This window comes from Chiloscyllium punctatum, chromosome 10, assembly GCF_047496795.1.
Source record: "Chiloscyllium punctatum isolate Juve2018m chromosome 10, sChiPun1.3, whole genome shotgun sequence".
NCBI lineage: Eukaryota > Metazoa > Chordata > Chondrichthyes > Orectolobiformes > Hemiscylliidae > Chiloscyllium > Chiloscyllium punctatum.
Window position 1 is genome coordinate 16,005,529 of NC_092748.1, and position 20,441 is coordinate 16,025,969.

A 20,441-nucleotide genomic window follows, 5' to 3' on the forward strand; every position below is an offset into this window, starting at 1 on the left:
CTGGCAATAAACCTGCCAACGCGCTTAATTACGACTTCTATCATTTGGGAGAACCAAGCTCACAGGTACACCGTCACCATACACTCTCATGCTTATCAATTGTCAAAGAGAATACTGACCAATTTTCCCTAGGGACACTGAGGTTCATGGCAGTGGGCATATTCAAGCTCAGGCAGCTAATCTGATCTTAGATAATGATTAAATAATCACCATGCAGTGGGAAAACTGGGCTTCTAAATACACACACATCATTAGACAATGGCAGACAAATAAAAGCCACTAAAAATCCCTAAGTGTGCATCAATCTCTCCAATTGCAAGCAACGTGTTAAATAAGGATAAGTTGTTACTGTGAGACTGGCTCCAAGAAATAAACAGTCACTCTCGCAACAAAATTTTTCAATTTCACCCACATTTTAGTGAACAGAGTGAGGGAAAGAGTAGGAGAAGACTAGGTCAAAATGAACCAAGCTCCACTGTTAAAAAGTAAACTCTGATGTTGATTCAATGGAGTAAAAACAAGAGAAGATAAATTCAAAGATCAGAACTGAAGCAAATCAGTAACATTTCTGTTACAGGCAACTTCTGAGGGACGGTTTACACTGTCTTTGGGAGAAATAAACTTTCTCACAGTTTATTCAATCAGCATCAACATAAGTGAACGCTGTCTCTAACATGACTGTATTTTCATGATGTAACATGGAAGGTTGATGAAGTAGTTTGTCTATTTTCTGAAAGCTCTTGAGAAAGTCCCACATGACAGGCTGGAGACAACATTAAAAGTTCATGGATCCAATTGAAAGAGGCAAGTTGAAACAAAATTGGCTCAGTGGGAGAAGGCAAACAGTAATGGGTGACAAGTATTTTTATGAAAGGAAGGCTCTTTACAGTGAAGTTCCACAGAGCTCAGCACTAGATCTGGTCCTTTTTTAATAAATACCAATGAGATAGGTCTAAAGATAGGGGGCAAGAATATCAAGTTCATAGTCGATATTAAAATTTTCTGCATGGATGACAGTGAGGAAGGAACTTATGAACTGTCAGACAACATGAATGGGCTGATTAAGAGGGTAAACGTAATTCAATCTGTAGAATGTTAAGTCGTGCATTTGAGAAGGACAAACAAGACAAGGAAACAGTAATCAACAGGATTCAGAAATGTGTCATGAACAGAGGGACTTTGGAGTGCAGGATCTCTGAAGTTAGCAAGTAAAAAAGGTTGTTCAAGTCACTTTCCTTTATTGCCCAAGGCTTGGAATGCAAGAGCACAGAGATTATATCAGAAATGTATAAAATACTAGTTAAAACACAGTCTGGTCACCATGTCACACCAGAAAAAGAGTACAGAGCAGATTAAAGATATTGGAGGCCTCGATTTTTTTTGAAAACTCACCATATTAATTAAAAAACTGATCAGTAACCATCAACATGTTCAGCCTATCGGGGCAGTGGAACAATAACAAAAAACAAAAATGTAGGGGAGAGGAGGGGGCTAAATCACAGTAACTGGAATTTGTTTGAGTAATTATAGCTTCAGCAAAGATTTGGATCAGCTGGACTTTGTTCCTTGAGAATAGAGGCGGCTGACAGAAAACATAATTGTGGGGGTGCAGTTAACCAAGGGTCTAGACAGAGTAGATAGGAAAGACCCACTTTCATTCACCGAGAGGTCAATAACCAAGAGACAGTGCCAAGTTGAGGGAGAAATTGTTTCACTTAAAGGCAGGTGGGGTCTGGAACTCACTGTTTGAGGCAACAAAACCCTCATCACTTTGAAAAATTATTTGGATATGGTCTCGGCACATTGCAAACTAGAAGACCATGAGCAAAGATGGAGATTTGGCCATCCAGTCTACGTGAAACAGTGAGCTGAATGAACTCTTTCTACAATGGAGAAATATGTTTATTATCTTCTGCTCCTCCAGATCATTCAGATTGCCTCTAATTGTATCTCCAATTCCCATCACAACTTCACCACTCTTGGAAGTCCCATGTGGAATGTAGGTTTTTGATTTTAAAAATATTTACTTTAAATCTTTTATTCAAATCCATGCTCAGTTGCCCTGGAGTTTTGCATGGCAAGTTTTTTTTAAACTTTGATTCATGACATGAAGATGCCATCATCCAAGCATTTGCTGACCATCCCTCATTGATCTTCAACTTAGTGACTCACTGAGGACAATTAGAAGTCAACCACATTCCTCTATATGTCTAGAGTCACATGTAGTGAAGATAAAGGGCAGCAGATTTATTTGCCTAAAATACCAGGCCAGATGGGTTTTTAGAATAATTAATAATGGTGCCATGGTCACAGTTACTGATACTAGCTTTATGTGCCAGAGTTATTCATTTAAATCCAGTTGGCTTCTAGGTTACTAGTTAAGTAGCATTACCAATACAATATCACGACCAAAACCATCTTCAATATTCAGTATTCATGTGATGTTGATGCACATACCTGCTAGCAAAGCTATTTGCTGATTCCACCCCAACTTTTCTAAGGCATGCACATCAGTTTTTTTGAAATAGGGTGACTAAATTGCGACTACTATTCCGAAATGAGGTCATTGTATTTCATGAGCAAATCTGGCAGATTGATTCCAACACTCTGGCTAAATATGTTAAAAATTATTCTTTGAAAAGTGCTGGAAATCAGAAATAAGTACAGAAATTGCTGGATAAACTCATCTGTCTGACAACATCTGTAGAGAGAATGCAGAGTTAATGTTTCAGATTCGGTGACCCTTCTTCACAACAGTTCTGAAGGAGGGTCAAAGGATCCAAAATATTAATACTGATTTCGCTCCACAGATACTGCCAGATTTTGAGTTTTTCCAACAATTCCTGTTTTTGTTTATGTTAAGGTTCTTATTTCTTTTTAACTTGTACCTCTACATGGTTTTAACAAGGATATTTGGAAAACTGCTCTATTTAAAAAAATGTGTCACTGTTGGTGAATGGACAATTCTGTAAGCCATAGTACAGCCTAGCAGATGCCACACAGTTGCCATTCAGAGAACATGCTGTGTTTTTCCAGCACCACACTAATCTAGGGTGCAACATGAGCAAGTGTGTTCTCCTTTTTTCTATTTTCAGAATTACACGATTACAGCTGGTAAATCGGAACCATCCTATTCATTAAATTCCAGAACCACATCACAGAGGCTTTGGGGAACGGAAAAGCTATCTTCCTGTTTGGTTATGTGTAGTTTTCCTGTACTTGATCGCACAGTTTTGAATTCTGGATGATGGGATTCTAACTGGAATCTGTGTTTAACAATATAATTCTCACTCAGTGCTTGTTTCAGTACTGTCACTTTGGGGGCAATGGGTCAACTTTGAATTACATTGCACAAGTTGCAGTGATCAAGAGGAGAAACACGAGTGTTGGAGGGAGCTTTTCTCCTTTACGTTGAATATGATATCTTGAACAAGGGAGGGCAAAACCTGAGATCTTTACCTCATTCAGTTTTGGTTTTGTTTAATTGATTTTATTAACTGAGCCATGGTGGCTGTGCCCTTAGGCTCTAAGCCCTATAATTGCCCTCCAAGGTCTGTACAGCAATACGTTCGGTTGTGCTCCATAGACAGCATTGTCAAACCTTATCTTTAAATCTTCTTGCAAAACACTTTGAGCATTTTTATTACGTTGAGGTGCTATATAAAATCCACTCATTAGAAAGCAGCACTGTGAAGCACTTGTACAGGCCACACTTCAACTACATTTTGTCAAGATGTATCCACGATACAGATTATATTCTGGCTACTCTAGGGCAAAGATAGTGGTTCAGGGAATTGGTTCACAATCACCAACCTCCAATCAAGTAGACTTGTTTTGAATTCTGAGATGTGAAACACTGCCATACTTCCAATCCCTACTTCCCATGCACTGTGTGGAGTCTTTCAGGTCACTTTACACAGCTATTGAGTCAGATGTACAGCACTGTAACAGACCTTTCAGTCCAACTCGTCCATGCCAATCAGATATCTTAAAATAACCTAGTCCCGTTTGCCATCATTTGGCACATCCAGATGCCTTTTAAATGCTGTAATTGTACCAGCCTCCACCACCTCCTCTGGCAGCTCATTTCATACATGCACCACCCTCTGCGTGAGAAAATGGCCCTTTATGCCCCTTTTAAATATTTCCCTTCCCACCCTAAACTTACACCCTCCAGCTCTGGACTCCCCACCCCAGGGGAAAAAAACATGGTCTATTTACCCTATTCACACCCCTCACCCTCTGATGCTCCAGGGAAAACAGCCCCAGCCTATTCAGCTTCTCCCTACAGCTTAAACCCTGCAACCCTGGCAACATCCTTGTAAATCCTTTCTGAGCCCTTTCAAGGGTCAACCAGGACTGACTTGGAATTGGAGTCACATGTAGACCAGATGGAGTAAATTGGGCAGATTACAGTTTGTGACCAGCTTAGTACACAGATCACGAGCAGAGGAGTCCCAGAGGACAATATTGAACAGTTTTCTGGCCCTTTCTATGTCGGTTTTAAATCTTCAGGAATAGGAATTAAACTGGACTAGTAACTGCAAATCAGACAGTGGCTGTTTTTCAAAGCTGAACCACTATCTTTGCTCTAGAGTTACCAGAACATAATCTGCATCATGGACACATCTTGACAAAACTTAATGAGCTGTGGCCTGTGCAAGTGCTTCTTTACATTGAGAGGATTTTATACAGCACTTCAACATAATAAAAATGCACAAAGTGCTTTGCAAGAAGGCTTAAAAATAAAGCTCGATAATGCTTTCGAGGAAGCAGAACCAGAAGTATCTCTGAAGAGGTATGTTTTAAGGACAGTCATGAAGCAGGAGTGAGAGATAGGCTACACAGGGCTTGGAGGGGAATTCTCAAGTTTAGTGCCTAAGGGTAGCTGAAGGCACAGCTACCCATGGCCCAGTTAACAAAATCAATTAAACAAAACCAAAACTGAATATGTAAAAATCTCAGGAGGTTGTAGCAATGAAGGATTCAACATTCCAGACACCTCTCAGAAACTGTACCTCAGACTGAACCACTTAAGTAGATTCCAAGCCAGCAGTAAGGAATCTCTAAGTAGGAAGGAAGGTAGAGAGAGGTGGAAGTTTTGGGACATAACACACCATCAGGTCAGGGAAAGCCAAGGTGATCAGTGTTGCTCCCAGGCCAACCACAGCGTGATATGACAACAGCAACAAAATTGGCATTAGTTCTTTGAGGCCTTCAGGGCACACAACACTGCAGCAGATATCTTGAATTGTACATTATCACAAGTTTTCTGGAATACTCCATCCTGAAGTTGGAACAAAGAGCTAGTTAACCTCCCTCCAAGGTGTACCTCAAGCTTGCCGGTGTTAAACATTGCGACATTCGCTGCACCTTAGTGGATGGGTTTTGACTCCAGAGGAGAGGCAGTAGCCAAGCCCTGATTTCAGAAGGAATGTTTTAGCTGTACATTGAACACTGCTTGCAGAGGCAAAAATTCTCAGTTTACGAAAGACTCAAGAAATGAAACCAAAATCCCTAGTTGATGCATGCACCTGATCACCATTTGCAAACAATGCACCACAGTGAATCTTCCGATTTCCTTATAGACAGTAACCAAGCCAGTCAGGAAAATTTACCTCCAAACTAACCTGGCCTGGTGATCAGTCAATTTTCTGTCATAGCTCATGTTCAAATAGCTGAGCCAATTTGAGTCACGATGCTAGCAGCACTGGTGATGATAGACCCAGCTAATTCAGTGAATATTGTCCCCTCAAATTTGCTCCAGAAATTCCTGCAAATCCACATAATAGGTCTGATGGTCCTATTCCAGTCAAGAGTCCTACAGGATGCTGGCATTTTAAGTGTTTTGATCATGCTTCAGCCGTGAACAACAGGCAGCAGTTGCACTTGCATAGCACCTTCACAGTATTTTAAAATGCTTTACAGCAAACAAAATGTAGTAGCCATGGTCATGCTGCAGATTAACATGCTAGTCAATCTACATACAGCAAGACCCCACTGAAATCAATGAAATAAAGTCCTGATATCTCTCTTTATTCAGGCTGGTTGCAGGATAAATGTCGGCCAGGTGTCTGAAAGACAGAACATCCTAAGTGCAGCTGTCAATCAACAAAACTTGAAATGTCAGCCTGGAATGTGCTCAAATCTCTGGAATGAGTCTCAAGCTTTTTAATTAAGGGTGTAAGAGTGTGATATCTGAGCTGCTGCTGAAAACGAGAAACCGTGTGCTTAGTTTTATAAACCAGTCTTGCTCCATTCCTTTACCACCTTCTCCTCCTGTTCACCCCACTCCCATTCCCCCATCACGTAACACCCCTCTTTTGGGAACACAGAGCCACACTGCCTTCCACTTACCTTTACACGCCACTGTCGTACATGGACTCAAGCACTACACATCACACTGTAGTTTACTCAGATATTAACAAGACTTCCTAAGTCTACTCTTTCGTAGTGACAGTGTGTCAACTTGCAGCATGGGGGTACAGTATGTTGGGTGGCTCACAAAATCTTCAAACTGAACAGAGCGCGAAGCTACTAAGAAACAAAAAATGCACATAACATGGAAAGAATCCAGCAAGTTCAACTCAAAATTTACATTCATTCCTGGATAGGAAAAAGCACAAAGTTGTAGAGTTCAAACAATAAGCTCAAAGTCTCTGGCTTGAGATGGAAGGACACAGAATTCCTAATACCCACCCCTACCCTGCATGCAAATGAAGATATGGGGTTGATCACAATCAGGTTGAGCTATGATACTGTTCACAGGTGAATAGCTGTCATTTCCTATTAAGAGTCTTATATTAAATAACCATTAACAAGTCCCAGAGCAAGAATGATAACAAATATAACAGCCCAACAACAGTCAGAGCTATCAGTAATAGTTCAGCCAGAAGCACTCTTACTCAAGTCAAGATATTGGAGTGAAGCTTGGAAATACTGAGATATGAACCTCAAGTCAAGGCCAACACTCCACGTGCTAGTACTGTCTTTCAAAGGAGGTTCAACACAGGTCACACTTGTCCTCAGTTCTACCTAAAACATTGTATGCCACCACTTTGCAGAGCAGGAGAGTTCTCCACTATGACCTGGACTACAATTATTCCTCAACAGCCTCAGGCGACTGACTGTGTGGAGTTTACACGTTCTCCCCGTGTCTGCGTGGGTTTCCTCCAGGTGCTCCGGTTTCCTCCCACGGTCCAAAGATGTGCAGGTTAGGTGAATTGGACATGCTAAATTGTCCGTAGTGTTAGGCAAGGGGTTGATGTAGATGTAGGGGTATGGGTGGGTACGCTTCGGCGGGGCAGTGTGGACTTGTTGGGCCGAAGGGCCTGTTTCCACACTGTAAGTAATCTAAAAAAAAGCATGACTCAAAGAGTTAATATGATCACAATCACACTGCTGTTTGCAGGAGCTTGCAATTGCATTATTTGGCTCTTAAATTTCCAATACCATAATACAGTAACACCACCTCAAGCTACTTTGGGCATCCTGACCTTGTGAAAGCAAGACATCTCTTTATGTAGCATTTAAAAAATTCACTTGTGGGACTTGGGCTCTATTAAGAAATACAGGAAACAGTGGGTTATAGGTGGGTCTATAAGACTCACTTGATGCAAAGTTTGAAAATTTCATTTAGAGACGCACTTGGGTCAATGAAAACATTTCTTCCTATAAAACAATATCATTCTCAGACAGCAGAGAAGCAAGGTCACTGAAGATTAGTTACAACAATTGCTCCTCACATTCATTTTCTGCATTGATCATAAAACATCACCAAGCAATTCACACAGACGTTACCGATTAAATCTTGACAGCGAACTACAGAAGGAGATATTAGGACACGTGGCCAAAGTTTGGTCAGAGAATTAGATTTTAAGGATCACCTTAAAGGAGGATAGTGAGATGTTTAAGAAAAGAATTGTTGGAACTTTGGCAGCCAAAGGTACTTCTAGCCAGAATTGGAAGAATAGTCTGGTACAGGAAGAGTTGAAGGACATTATAAAGATACAGATGGGCAATGTTATAGAGGGATTTGAAGACAGCAAGTATAAAACTGAAGTTGTGAAAACTGTGACCATATGTAGTTCAGCAAACAGATGTGACGTACAAATTGGACAGAGTTACGATATAGGGAACAGAGCTTTTGATGAGCTAAAGTTTATGTCAAGCGGGACATGAGGGGCTGGTGGGGAGACGGTTAGCAAAATTAAGGATAGAGGTAAAATGCAATAGGTAAAGAAACAATGTAATATCGTTCCATCTTAAATGAACCCAGCACCAACATTTGCGAACTGCTGTTGATACCATCTCACACAAATTAGAATCACAGTCACAAACCACTGGCAGAGATTCAAAACTTTCTTCTGACCTTCCTCCCTCATGGCACTTCTATATCAATCTGTGACTACAACTGACTGCCCAATATTAATAACATTTTTAAAAAACACCTTCCATATTAAACAAAGCAAGACAGAATACAACGGTGTGCCCTCAACAGAATACAGTTAACAAATGACAGGATCAACTTCTTGCGCTGGCCTGGTTTCTCCTGCCGCTCCCTTCTGTTCTTGGAAGGGACTTTTTCTAGGGCCATGTATACACACAGAGGCACAATCGTCAAATTAAAACTGGAGTGTTCAGAGGTAGTGTCAGGACTCATTTCTTCCCACACAAAAAAAAAAAGCAGAAATTGAGAACACTTCATTGAGTGCTTTTCATGCTAAGGACCAAATGAAAATCTTATGAATCGGTTTTGAAATTATGAGGAATGGGTGTAACAAGTTACAGGACCAAGGCAGGTAAACAGAGTTCAACCATGATCTAATCAAATGGTGGGATCAGTTCAAGGGGCTGAACAGCCAACTCCAGTTCCTCTGAGCTTACATTGGGGAATAGTTACATAAAACAGCAGCCCATCATAACTTGGCCCCAGCTGCTAATCCTCAGGTGCAAAGCAAGTCACAGGCTTTTTTGGCCATAGTGAGAGGCTACCGCCAGCAGGCTCATACTCGACATCCACACACATTGTATGTTCCAATCAGCAATTAGCAGACAGCAATCCAAGGATAGATCTAGTGCAAGCACAGATTGTGTTGTCAGGCTGGGTTCAAGGGATAATCTCAGACAACAATGAACCAGACTTCTCAATAACATACTTTAAACTCAGAAGCTGACATGTAAACATGCTGTTTTGAAGAAGCACCAATTTGCTCCCAATCATGAACATTTGCTGCATACCAAAACAGAAAAATCACAACAAGTTTGGGAAACACAATATAACTTCATATCATTGCACTAGTAATGTCACCCTGCAACCAAACTGTATGGACCTCAAGGTGCCATGTTCAATTCCCATCTTCGCAAGATCAGCTTGGTCAGTTGAAGATACAGCTTGGGGATGGCAATGTTACTGACAAATTGTAAAATTAATTGATGCATTGGAACTCATTTGGTCAAACACAGGATCTTGAAGCACAGTGAGGCCACATGGCCTATCAGATGTGAGCTGGCCTTTTGAACAATCAACGCACGCCACTAAACTGAGGAAAGCACAGAATTCATAGCCCACTCTACGTGGATAACTTCCCCACTGAAATTACTGCCTGGAGTGGGTTTATCAAATCCACTTTTTTTTTAAAAATAAAACATAAACACAGTCAAGCTTATGCACAATATTCTTAAACTATAACGTATTACAGATGAACTTGCTTGTCAATTTTCTACTCTATTCACAGCAGGCAAGCACATCACCATAATAGATTAGATTAGATTAGATTACTTACAGTGTGGAAACAGGCCCTTCGACCCAACAAGTCCACACCGCCCCGCCGAAGCACAACCCACCCATACCCCTACATCTACCCCTTACCTAACACTACGGGCAATTTAGCATGGCCAATTCATCTGACCTGCACATCTTTGGACTGTGGGAGGAAACCGGAGCACCCGGAGGAAACCCACGCAGACACAGGGAGAATGTGCAAACTCCACACAGAGAGTCGCCTGAGGGGGGAATTGAACCCGGGTCTCTGGCGCTGTGAGGCAGCAGTGCTAACCACTGTGCCACCGTGCCGCTCACACAAAACCAGGGACCTGCTTCTCCAAATACTTACCCAACACACACACACACGCTGACGGTAGCAACTCCATCTGGGAAATCCTAAAGGATATTTCCAAACCCAATCTCTCACTCTTTACAACGATGTGGTGATAAACATACATCTGCAAATGGGCCACTCAATGCTTTATTTAACCTCAGAACCTGTGCAAAGAACAGCATCAGGTCAGCATGTTGTTGAGATTGGCACATAACTATGACTTGAGAAATCATACAGCCATTAAAGCTTGCTTTGAAGTTACATGATGTCCTATCTTTGTACGGGATTTGCAGTAACAATAGCCATGTAGAACTAAAGGGTGAATTGTTGGCATCACTGATTTAAACAGACAGGTTTAAATTCTGGACGACCCCCCCATTGGATCATCATAGTGCTGGTTTTGGTCAGAAAATATATTGTTGCTACTTCAAACTCATTTTTAGAAGTGATTTTTCTGAAAACAAACTTAGGACAAGGTACAAATATTTCACTTTGTAAAATGTTACCAAACTGACCAACTGGGAGAGTTAGCATACAATACTTGAGAGTTAGCACAAATACTTAGATTAGATTACTTACAGCATGGCAACAGGCCCTTCGGCCCAACAAGTCCACACCGACCTTCCTAAGGGGAACCCACCCAGACCCATTCCCCCACATTTACCCCTTCACCTAACAATACGGGCAATTTAGCACGGCCAATTCACCTAACCTGCACATTTTTGGACTGTGGGAGGAAACCGGAGCACCCAGAGGAAACCCACGCAGACACGGGGAGAATGTGCAAACTCCACATAGACAGGTGCCTGAGGCAGGAATTGAACCTGGTTCTCTGGCGCCGTGAGGCAGCAGTGCTGACCACTGTACAACCGTGCCGCTCACTTGACACTGAGCTACACACAAAGACATTTGACAGATGACCACAAGTTAAATCAAAGTTGTAGATTTGAAGAGTTACTTAAGGGATGATAAAAAGTGAGACAGTGGCAAGTTTAGGGAGGAAACTCCAGAGTTTATGGGTAAGATAGCAGAAGATTTGCCAATAAGAGCAATGACAGCAGTGATATGCAGGTAGGTAGATTAGGAGGAACACAGTTTTACAGGAGACGATAAGGACAGTGAGGGGCAAAGCAATGAGGTATTTGAAATCAAGGATGAAAATTTTAAAAATCAAGATACTGACAGACAGGAACATACACTGGTCAATGAATGCAGAAGCAATGAATGAATAAAGCATTGGCACTAAGGACATTGCCATAATCTCTCAGCATTCACTGGAATGATGTACCAAATTAAGTAAGGAATAGGACATCATAGATCGGTGATCTTTCTTCACAGTCTGTAAACAACAACTCCTGTGTTACATGTACTTGCTCCAGATAACATGCCAAAAATATTACACCTGGCTCCTGCATCAATTTGCATTCAAGCTACAAGCTAGATTTGCCTCCTATAAAATTCAATTACAAACATCAACTGAAGCATTTTTTTTTAAACAGCTTGCACTATTGTCACAACAATGCCTCAAGTTTTCTGTACAACACAAGCTCTAAAATAAGACCCGTGCATAATCCACACACACGAACTGGACGGACTGGCTCATTTAACACTACCATCCCATTGTTTCTGTTGATTAACCAGAGCAGTATTAAATCAAGTCATGGTGAAAGATTTTTTTTTTACAATTCACAACATATTGAGCAGATGGGCATAGGGCATGAATGAAACATTCATTTGCCAATGAAGAGGTCCAGATAATTGAGCATTCAATATTCATTTTGCCATTTAACAACTTAGACATTTCAGCACAGGCACATGTCTAGAACAAACTTACCCATTAAGTATTCCGCACCATTCATTCGAAATTGAAGTACAAGGTGGTTGGACGTTGAGACTCTTTCTTGTACAATTATAATGGGATTGAAGTTGCTAATTGCAAAGGATGCCTATCAGCCTGTAACTAAAATCTGATCACATCTAAAGTAATGACAGCATTTTCTCTCAGATTTGCATACCCCTATTATAGGAATAATATCAACAACAAGCAGGTACAACTTCAAGATTCATTTGTCTGGATGCCTCAAGGAAATAGTTAATTTTAAAGGGAATCGCTTGAAAAGATCCATGAGTGAATATGAATACTATATATATACAAACACACCAAACATTCCTGTGTACAACTCAGGAATGAAGAGTTTTAGGAAAAGGCATCATCCATCAAAGTTGCAGATGAGAGAAATATTTTCACATGGGGCTGTGGTTTCAGAATTCTCTATGCCAGAGGGTTATGAACATTTATACAGTGAGGTAGCGCATCTGCTGTTCAAGTTAAGCTGCATTCTTACTAGTGAACAGAAAGTTCTTAGGAGAAAGTGAGGATTGCAGATAGAGATCAGAGTCAAAAAGCGCGGTGCTGGAAGCGCAAAGCCGGTCAGGCAGCATCCGAGGAGCAGGAGAGTCCACATTTCAAACATAAGCTTTCTTAGGAATGTCTTACTAAAGGACAGAGAAAGCTCTTGGGGCAGTGTGCATTTAACCGAAGCAAGCATCTTGGCACATAAACATTGGGGTGAGGAAGATCATGAACTTGAATGCATACAAGGTTAAGACATTCAGCATGGTCAAAGTCTGTACATATAAGTATGGAGAGATACCTGTAAAATGAATACCTGGAGATGTACAAGCAAAAGGGATAGCGCAAGTCTGTATGCATATAAATATAAGTAAGAACTCTGCATAACTAAGGTGTGTTGCGCGTGTAAATAAGAGATCTCCCAAGATGTGTGCATAGTTTTGCAGAGAAGTATACATATCTTGGATGTGTGACTGATACACGCTCTCTCTTCTGCAAAACTAAGACCCGGAGTCTGCGAGAGAGACAGATAGACAAGAGACAGGAAGAATTTAACCTCTGTTCCACTGGACTGTAAAGGGTGGGAGGACATCTGTGCCTCCGACCCAAGTTCTGCACAAGAGCCCAGCCCCGTGTGTCTGCCAAACTGCCCACGGGCACCGACCAACCCGGCAGCGCTGCTTCAGTGCGGCCTGCAGACAAAAGAAGCCAGGACCTCCTGCCTGCCTGCTCGCCAGCCCGCCCGCCCGAGGCCCGGTTCCCTCAGGGCTTGATCAAGCCACCCGTGACGCGAGGCCTAGGCCGGGCAGGCCCGTGCGGGGCCCGCCTCTCTCGGGGGGTTCGGTGACCGCTCGGCACACAAAGGGAGGGGAGGAGGGGGGGGGGGGGAAGAACCAAGCGAGGCCTCACGGGCCCGGAGTCTACAGACAGCCCCCACCTGAAAAATAAATAAGTGCAAGAAAAACAACTGGCCTTTTATATTTAAGAAAAAAGGCATCAAAAACAGCCGCGGAGGCCTAACCACCCGCTCAGGCCTAACACTCCTGAACACCCACCCCTCCCTTTAACGCACGGTCGCAACGCCGGCTGCTGTCTAGAAACTCAACTAAATTTATTTAATTTTTGTTTTTAAAAATGAGACGAAACTATCAAACACGCCGAGGGACCGAAAGGAGGGGCGGCGGCAGAAAGGGGAGGAAATAAAACCCGACAGATTGAAAATTCCCAACCCACCTCTCGGATCCCCGGTCTAAATTTGCAAACCGCCGCCCGGCTCGGCGCGCCTGGTCCCGGGCGCCGCTCGCAAAGCGAGTCCGCGGATGTTCGAGGCCCGGGCGGGTGGAGGCGCTGTAGCGGCCGTTTACCGTTGGCTGGCTGGCTCGCTGTGCTGGCCGGGCTGGCTCCGGGCTGCTAGAGGCGGGGGGAAGGGGGGAGGGGGAGGGGCGCGGCGGGGACTGTTGTGTATGTAAGGGGGGAGGGGGGAGGACGGGGGCCAGCCGCTCCCAACTGCGCACGCGTCTCCTCTCCCACTCGCCCCGCCCCCCACAAAGTGCCCGACAACCAACCGCCGCTTGCGAGCGCGGGCGGGGGCGGGGGCGGGGGCGGGGGCGGGAGCGGGAGGGCTCGTTGACTGCCTCGCGGTCGGCCGGGCTGCGTTTTGTTTTTCAGTTCTGCCCGACCGCCTCTCTTTCCGCTACCATGATTGAGAGAGAGAGAGAGAGAGAGAGGAGGATGAGGAAGAAGAGGGAACAAAGAGCGAGCTGCGGGCAAGATGGGTCGCTGACGCCGCCGCCGAAAGTGGTGGGCGGTTGGGAGGAGTCGTCCAAGCCCGGGCCTTAGCACCCAGCAGCAGCTGCCGCCGCCTGGAAGTGACCGATGGAGATCATGACAACTTTTGTCGGGGTGGGGGGTGTGTGGGAATCCTGTGTGACAGTCTGACAGCCGAGACAGCGGTCGAAACCAGCACGTTGGACCCACTTTTCAGTCTGCCCTGCAGTTCACAGGACCTTAGTTTTTACACCTCCACATTGGCGCGTGCTCAGCAGCAATAGTAATCGATCAGAGCATTGCCTTGGTCAGCAAGTAATCAAAATAATTTACCCCGTCGATAACTTTGTGCTATTTCAACGCGGAAAATATGTTTTAAAAGTGTTGAGGCTGCAGCTGGTTCCTGTCTCTGATTGCACTGGAATAGTGTGTCTTAAAAAGTCTAGTTAATACTGTCTACTTTATGTCATTTGTCCTGTGTGTATATATACATGCATTGTGCATTCATAAACATATGAATGATAGCATGTGTGTGACGATTGTGTATTGACAGGCGCATGGAGTACAAAAAACAAAGAAGTCCTGTTAAACTTGTATGCAGTAAGACACGACTTTGACCTTGGCTGGTGAATCCTGCCCCCCCAACCTCCACCGACCTTCCCCTGTTCTGGGCACTGCAATTTAGGAAGAATGTGGAAGTCATCGGAGAGAGCGCGGAAAAGATTCACAGGGATTATTCCATGGATGGAAAGCCTGGCACTGTTATCCTAGGAGGCGAGAAGACTGAGATGAGATCTGATAGAGGTGTTAAAAATCACGGTGGGGCAGACAGGGAGAAGCTGTTCCCACTCGTGAAAGGATTGAGAACGAGACAGGACAGAAGTTTGAAATAACTAGAAAAAGGAGCAAACTAAGGGTAGGTAATAAATGCTGGCCCAGTCACCAATGTTGTCGTGAATGAATTTTAAAATACGTGAAAAAGAGCACGTAGCAAATTTTCAGGCTCCAGAATGCATTGCCTGAGATTGTGGCAGAGGTAGGTTCAATTTTTTTTTGTTTATTCACAGGCTGAGGATGTCAATGGCAAGGCCAGCATTTATTGCGCAGAGGGAAGTTAAGAGTTGACCACATTACTGTGGGTCTGGAGTCACATGTAGGCCAGGCCAGGAAAAGATTAGAGAAAAAAATGCAGATGCTGGAATCCAAGGTACACAAGCCAGAAGCTAGAAGAACACAGCAAGCCAGCCAACAGCAGGAGGTTATCCACTTGTCCACCTCCTGATGCGAGGAGAAAGGGAGCACTGGAGACCAGAGTTGAGAGTGGGGTGCTGGAAAAGCACAGATCAGGCAGCATTCGAGTAGCAGGAGAGTAGACGTTTCAGACAAGAGCCCGAAATGTGAAATGAACATTTAGAGGACTGGCACAGACATAATAGGCTGAGTAGTCTCCTGCACCATAACAATTCTGTAAAGTGAATATAAAATCAAAATGCCCAATTTGAACTTTGTACCACCCAGATTGAAATTCAAATAGAAGAACCACACTCTTCCACTCTGATCTCCAGCATTGGCAGTCCTCACTTTCTCCTAGACTGAGATGCACCAGGATTTTAATAAAAATCCACGAATAAGACAATTCAGTGCTATTGGATATTTAATATTAACATCAGCCATCAATTGAAAAAAAAACTATCTTCTCAATATTTATCATCATGGAACAAAAGCAACAATTCAATATGATGTCTCACCATTGTGGAAGTCTCAAATTTCCTTATCGCTGCTCTCATGCTCATCATTGCTGCTATTTTATGAACTGTCATTTTCTTTAAGTAGTAAATGACCATCAGTGACACTGAGGTGTTGGAGATTCTTGAAAACTTCTCAATTGTTCCACTTGCATTCCACTAGTCACCACAAATTTCTCACGAATTTGCACAACTGCAGAATAGTGGCCCACTTCTTTTGCCCTTATTGTTTAAATCCTGATCTGCAGGCTCCATTAGTATGGTTCATTCCTCATGCATGAATGCTTCAAATGGCTTATTGATTGAAACAAATAATTAAGACTTCTGTAAGACTTCTGGACTTTCAATCGGATCTTCAATTGTCCAATCATGCTTTTTGTGACTTCATTTGGACCCTAAAACCATATGAATAGGAACAGGAGGAAGCCATTCAAGACTCAAGCCTGTTCTGCCATTCATTGGATCGTGGCTGATCTGACATTCCTCTCATCCACTTTCCTGTGATTTTTCCATAACTGTTGATTCCCCGCCTGCTCAAGAATCTATCCATCTCAGTCTTAAATATATACAAGGAATCTGCCCCTTAACCCTGTGGCAAGGAGTTCCACAGACTCAACCCGCTGAGAGAAGAAATTCCTACTCATCTCAATCTTAGATTAGTGCTCCTTTATTGTAAGATTCTGCCTTCTTGTCTTAGATTCTCCCATGAAGGGAAACATTCAGCATTTACCCAGTCAAGCCCTTAGGAATCCTATATGTTTCAATCACCTCTCGCCTTTAGTGAACCTTGTCTGAGCTGCCTACTATGAAAGTATATCTTTCCTTAAATAACGGGACTACTAAAACTACTCATAATACTCTATAAGTGGTCTCATCAGCACCTTGTACAGTTGCAGTAAAACCTCCCTACTCTTACAGTACAAGCTCCTAAAATAAGGGCCATATTTTCTTAGCCTTCCTGATTACCTGCTACACCTGTGTGCTAACTTTCTGTGTTTTGTATACAGGAACCCCAAGTCCCTTTGTATCGCAGCTTTTACTGGTTTCTCTTCATGAAATAATTTTGGAAGGGAGAACAACTTTACATTTTCTATTTGCCAACTTTTTGCCCACTTATTTAACCTATCAATATCTCTGTAAAATATTTGTAACCCTCTCACAAACTTCGTTTCTGCCTATTTTTGTGTTGTGTGCAATTTTGACAACAGTACATTCACTTCCTTCAAGTCATTAATTTATGTTTTAAACAGTTGTCCCAGCACTGATTACATTGAAACTCAATTGGTTATCGGTCCCCTTCTTGAAAAAGAACCCCTTATCTCCATTCACTGTTTCCTGTTCATTAGCCAATTCTCTATCCATGTCAACGTACTACCTCCTGTGGGCTCCTATGACTTAACCTTTTGTGAGGCAAATGTATCTGGGAGTGAATACTTACAACAGGGATCTTTGTTTTAAGAAGATGAATTAGACACTTAGATGGTTTCTAGCCACCCATTGTTGTGTCAATTCTTCATTCAGCCAAATCATGAGGGACACAGTTAAGGGGAAAGACATGGGTCTTTTCCCTAGGGTGGTGGAATTCAAAACTTGGGGGCATAATTTTAAGGTGAGAGGGTTTAGAAAAATTTTAAAAGGGCACAAGGGCAACCTTTTTACACAAAGAATTGTTTGTGTGGGGAATGAACTGCCAGAGAAAGTAGGCACGATTACAACGTTTAAAAGACATTTGGTTAAGTTCATAAATAGGAAGAGTTTGCAGGGATACGGGCCAAGCACATGCAGGTGGAGACATAGTTGGTGTGGACTGGTTTGACCGAAGAGTCTGTTTACATGTTGTATGACCCGATGACTCTATGAACAAGAACTCACGTGAAATTTTAATCTTTTGTCTTGTTTTTCCTCTATCAGGAATGGTGGTAAACCAGGACAATGGCATGTCGGAACAGCACTCTTCTTGTGCCACATGTTTTTTAATCAGTATTGTTTTAGTCATTGATTTCCACAGTCTTCTTTGAATGAACCCTGAAAGTTACAGGAAGTTTGTCCATGTTGCCTTTCTGTCCATGTTCAAAGCAGTTTTTCCAGTAATAATCACGTAGCTGTAAAATTCAAATTGCTTTCTATTTGGCTGTTATTCAAGTTCACGTTTGATTCATTCCTTTGCATAAATCTCTTATCATAACATTGCGATGCTGCCCTGCCAAAACCAATCATTTTTCTAGTGATTCATTATTCAATATTTTTACCTCTTCCTCCATTTGGACCTGTTTTGCTACATGCCCACAAAAAAAAAGTCTTCTTGCTCTTTTCTATTTTCACCACCACTTTAAGGAGGACATAAAGTGTCTTTCAAGCACTTCATTTCCATGCTCTTTGGAATGGTTTACTACTTCTATATTGAGTCCAATGGTATGGAAGAACTTCTTTTGGCTTGTAGCAACTGGGTTCATGCCAACCTTTGGTAGGTGTATTTGGTGGAAATGATTGCCAGGTGTTGTACGAGGGCTGATGTTCAAACCATTGATTTAAGATAATTTCAGACTTGTCTCCAGAGAAAAGTGCATTTTATGATCCAGCAAATACTGTTCAGCTGTCTTGAAACGTTGTAGGAACAAAGATAATCAGTGTGTGCACCACAAATCTCCCTCAAACAGTGATATGGTAATGACCAAGTCATCTGTTCTTTGTGATATCTTTTGGGGGATAAATATTAGTCAGGATGTTGTCGAGAACTCTTCCATGCTTCGTTGTAGTAGTGTTAAGGAGTTATTCCCATTCACCAGAGTGGGCAGATAGAGCCCTGACAACCTTTCAACTTAGCAATTAAAGTGACACGCTCAGTACCAAGGCTCCATTCTGACTGGAAGTATGTGCACCTAAGTTCAAACTGAGGCATACTTCAGCTTTGTCTCTTGCTGAACAATAAACACTTGGGCAAATTGGAGGTGTAGTGGACAGCGAAGAGGGTTACCTCAGATTACAACAGGATCTTGACCAGATGGGCTAATGGGCTGAGAAGTGACAGATGGAGTTTAATTCAGATAAATAGGAGGGACTGCATTTTTGGAAAGCAAATCTTAGCAGGACTTATACACTTAATGGTAAGGGCCTAGGGTGTGTTGCTGAACAAAGAGACCTTGGAGTCAGGTTCATAGCTTCTTGAAAGTGGAGTGGCAGGTCGATAGGTTAGTGAAGAAGGCTTTTGTATGCTTTCCTTTATTGGTCAGAGTATTGAGTACAGGAAGTGGGAGGTCATGTTGCGACTGTACAGGCCATTGGTTAGGCCACTGTTGAAATACAGTGTGCAATTCTGGTCTTCTTCCACTTGGAAAGATGTTTTAGATTACTTACAATATTCAAAGTTTGGGAGAAGATTTGAAGTTCAGGTGCTCGTTGTTGTGGTTCTGTTCGCCAAGCTGGGAATTTGTCTTGCAAACGTTTCGTCCCCTGTCTAGGTGACATCCTCAGTGCTTGGGAGCCTCCTGTGAAGCGCTTCTGTGCAGCTTCCGCTGGCATTTACAGTATGGAAACAGGCCCTTTGGCCCAACAAGTCCACACCAACCCACCGAAGCGCAACCCCCCCAGACCCATTCCCCTACATTTACCCCTTCACCTTGCACCACGGGCAATTTAGCATGGCCAATTAACCTAGGCTGCACATTTTTGGACTGTGGGAGGAAACCGGAGCACCTGGAAGAAACCCACGCAGACACGGGGAGAATGTGCAAACTCCACACAGTCAGTCGCCTGAGGTGGGAATTGAACCCGGGTCTCTGGTGCTGTGAGGCAGCAGTGCTAACCACTGTGCCACCGTGCCCCCCCCATAACTTGAAAGGGTTCAGAAAAGATTTACAAGGATGTTGCCAGGATTGGAGGATTTGAGCTATAGGGAGAGGTTGAACAGGCTGGGGCTGTTTTCCCTGGAGCGTTAGAGGCTGAGGGGTGACCTTATAGAGGTTTACAAAATTATGAGGGGCATGGATAAGAAATAATAAACAAAGTCTTTTCCCTGGGGTTGGGGGGAGTCCAGAACTAGAGGGCATAGGTTTAGGGCGAGAGGGGAAAGATATGAAAAAGAGAACTACGGGGCAATTTTTCACGCAGAGGGTGGTATGGGTATGGAATGAGCTACTCGAGGAAGTTGTGGAGGCTGGTACAATTGCAACATTTAAAAGGCATTTGGATGGGTATATAAATAGGAAGGGTTTGGAGGGGTATGGGCCGGGTGCTGGCAGGTGGGACTAAATTGGGTTGGGATATCTGGTCAGCATGGACGGGTTTGACCAAAGGGTCCATTTCCAGGATGTACATCTCTATGACTCTAAGTGACAGAGAAAATCTCTCACTTTTGGAATGTGTAGGAAATTAAGTCCGTGGGGCCTGTCAATGCACGTTCAAAGACTTGAAAACTTGGTAAACTTTACAAGTACTTAATTAATTGGGAAGAAATTATGCTAATTAAGAAATTAAAAC

The 20,441-nt window shown here is 43.0% G+C and overlaps 1 protein-coding gene across 2 annotated transcripts in view; it reads right to left on the minus strand.

The window, feature by feature from the left end:
• The window catches only part of LOC140481916 (INO80 complex subunit D-like), an 82,202-nt gene extending 68,336 nt beyond the window's left edge, over positions 1-13,866 (minus strand). The window contains exon 1 of one of the 2 annotated variants that reach the window (XM_072578594.1): positions 13,818-13,866. The gene's annotated coding sequence lies outside the window, so the exon portion shown is untranslated. Of the gene's footprint in view, positions 1-13,686 lie in introns of both variants that reach the window. The other variant, XM_072578593.1, reaches the window with a different exon arrangement.
• Between the last annotated feature and the right edge of the window lie 6,575 nt (positions 13,867-20,441).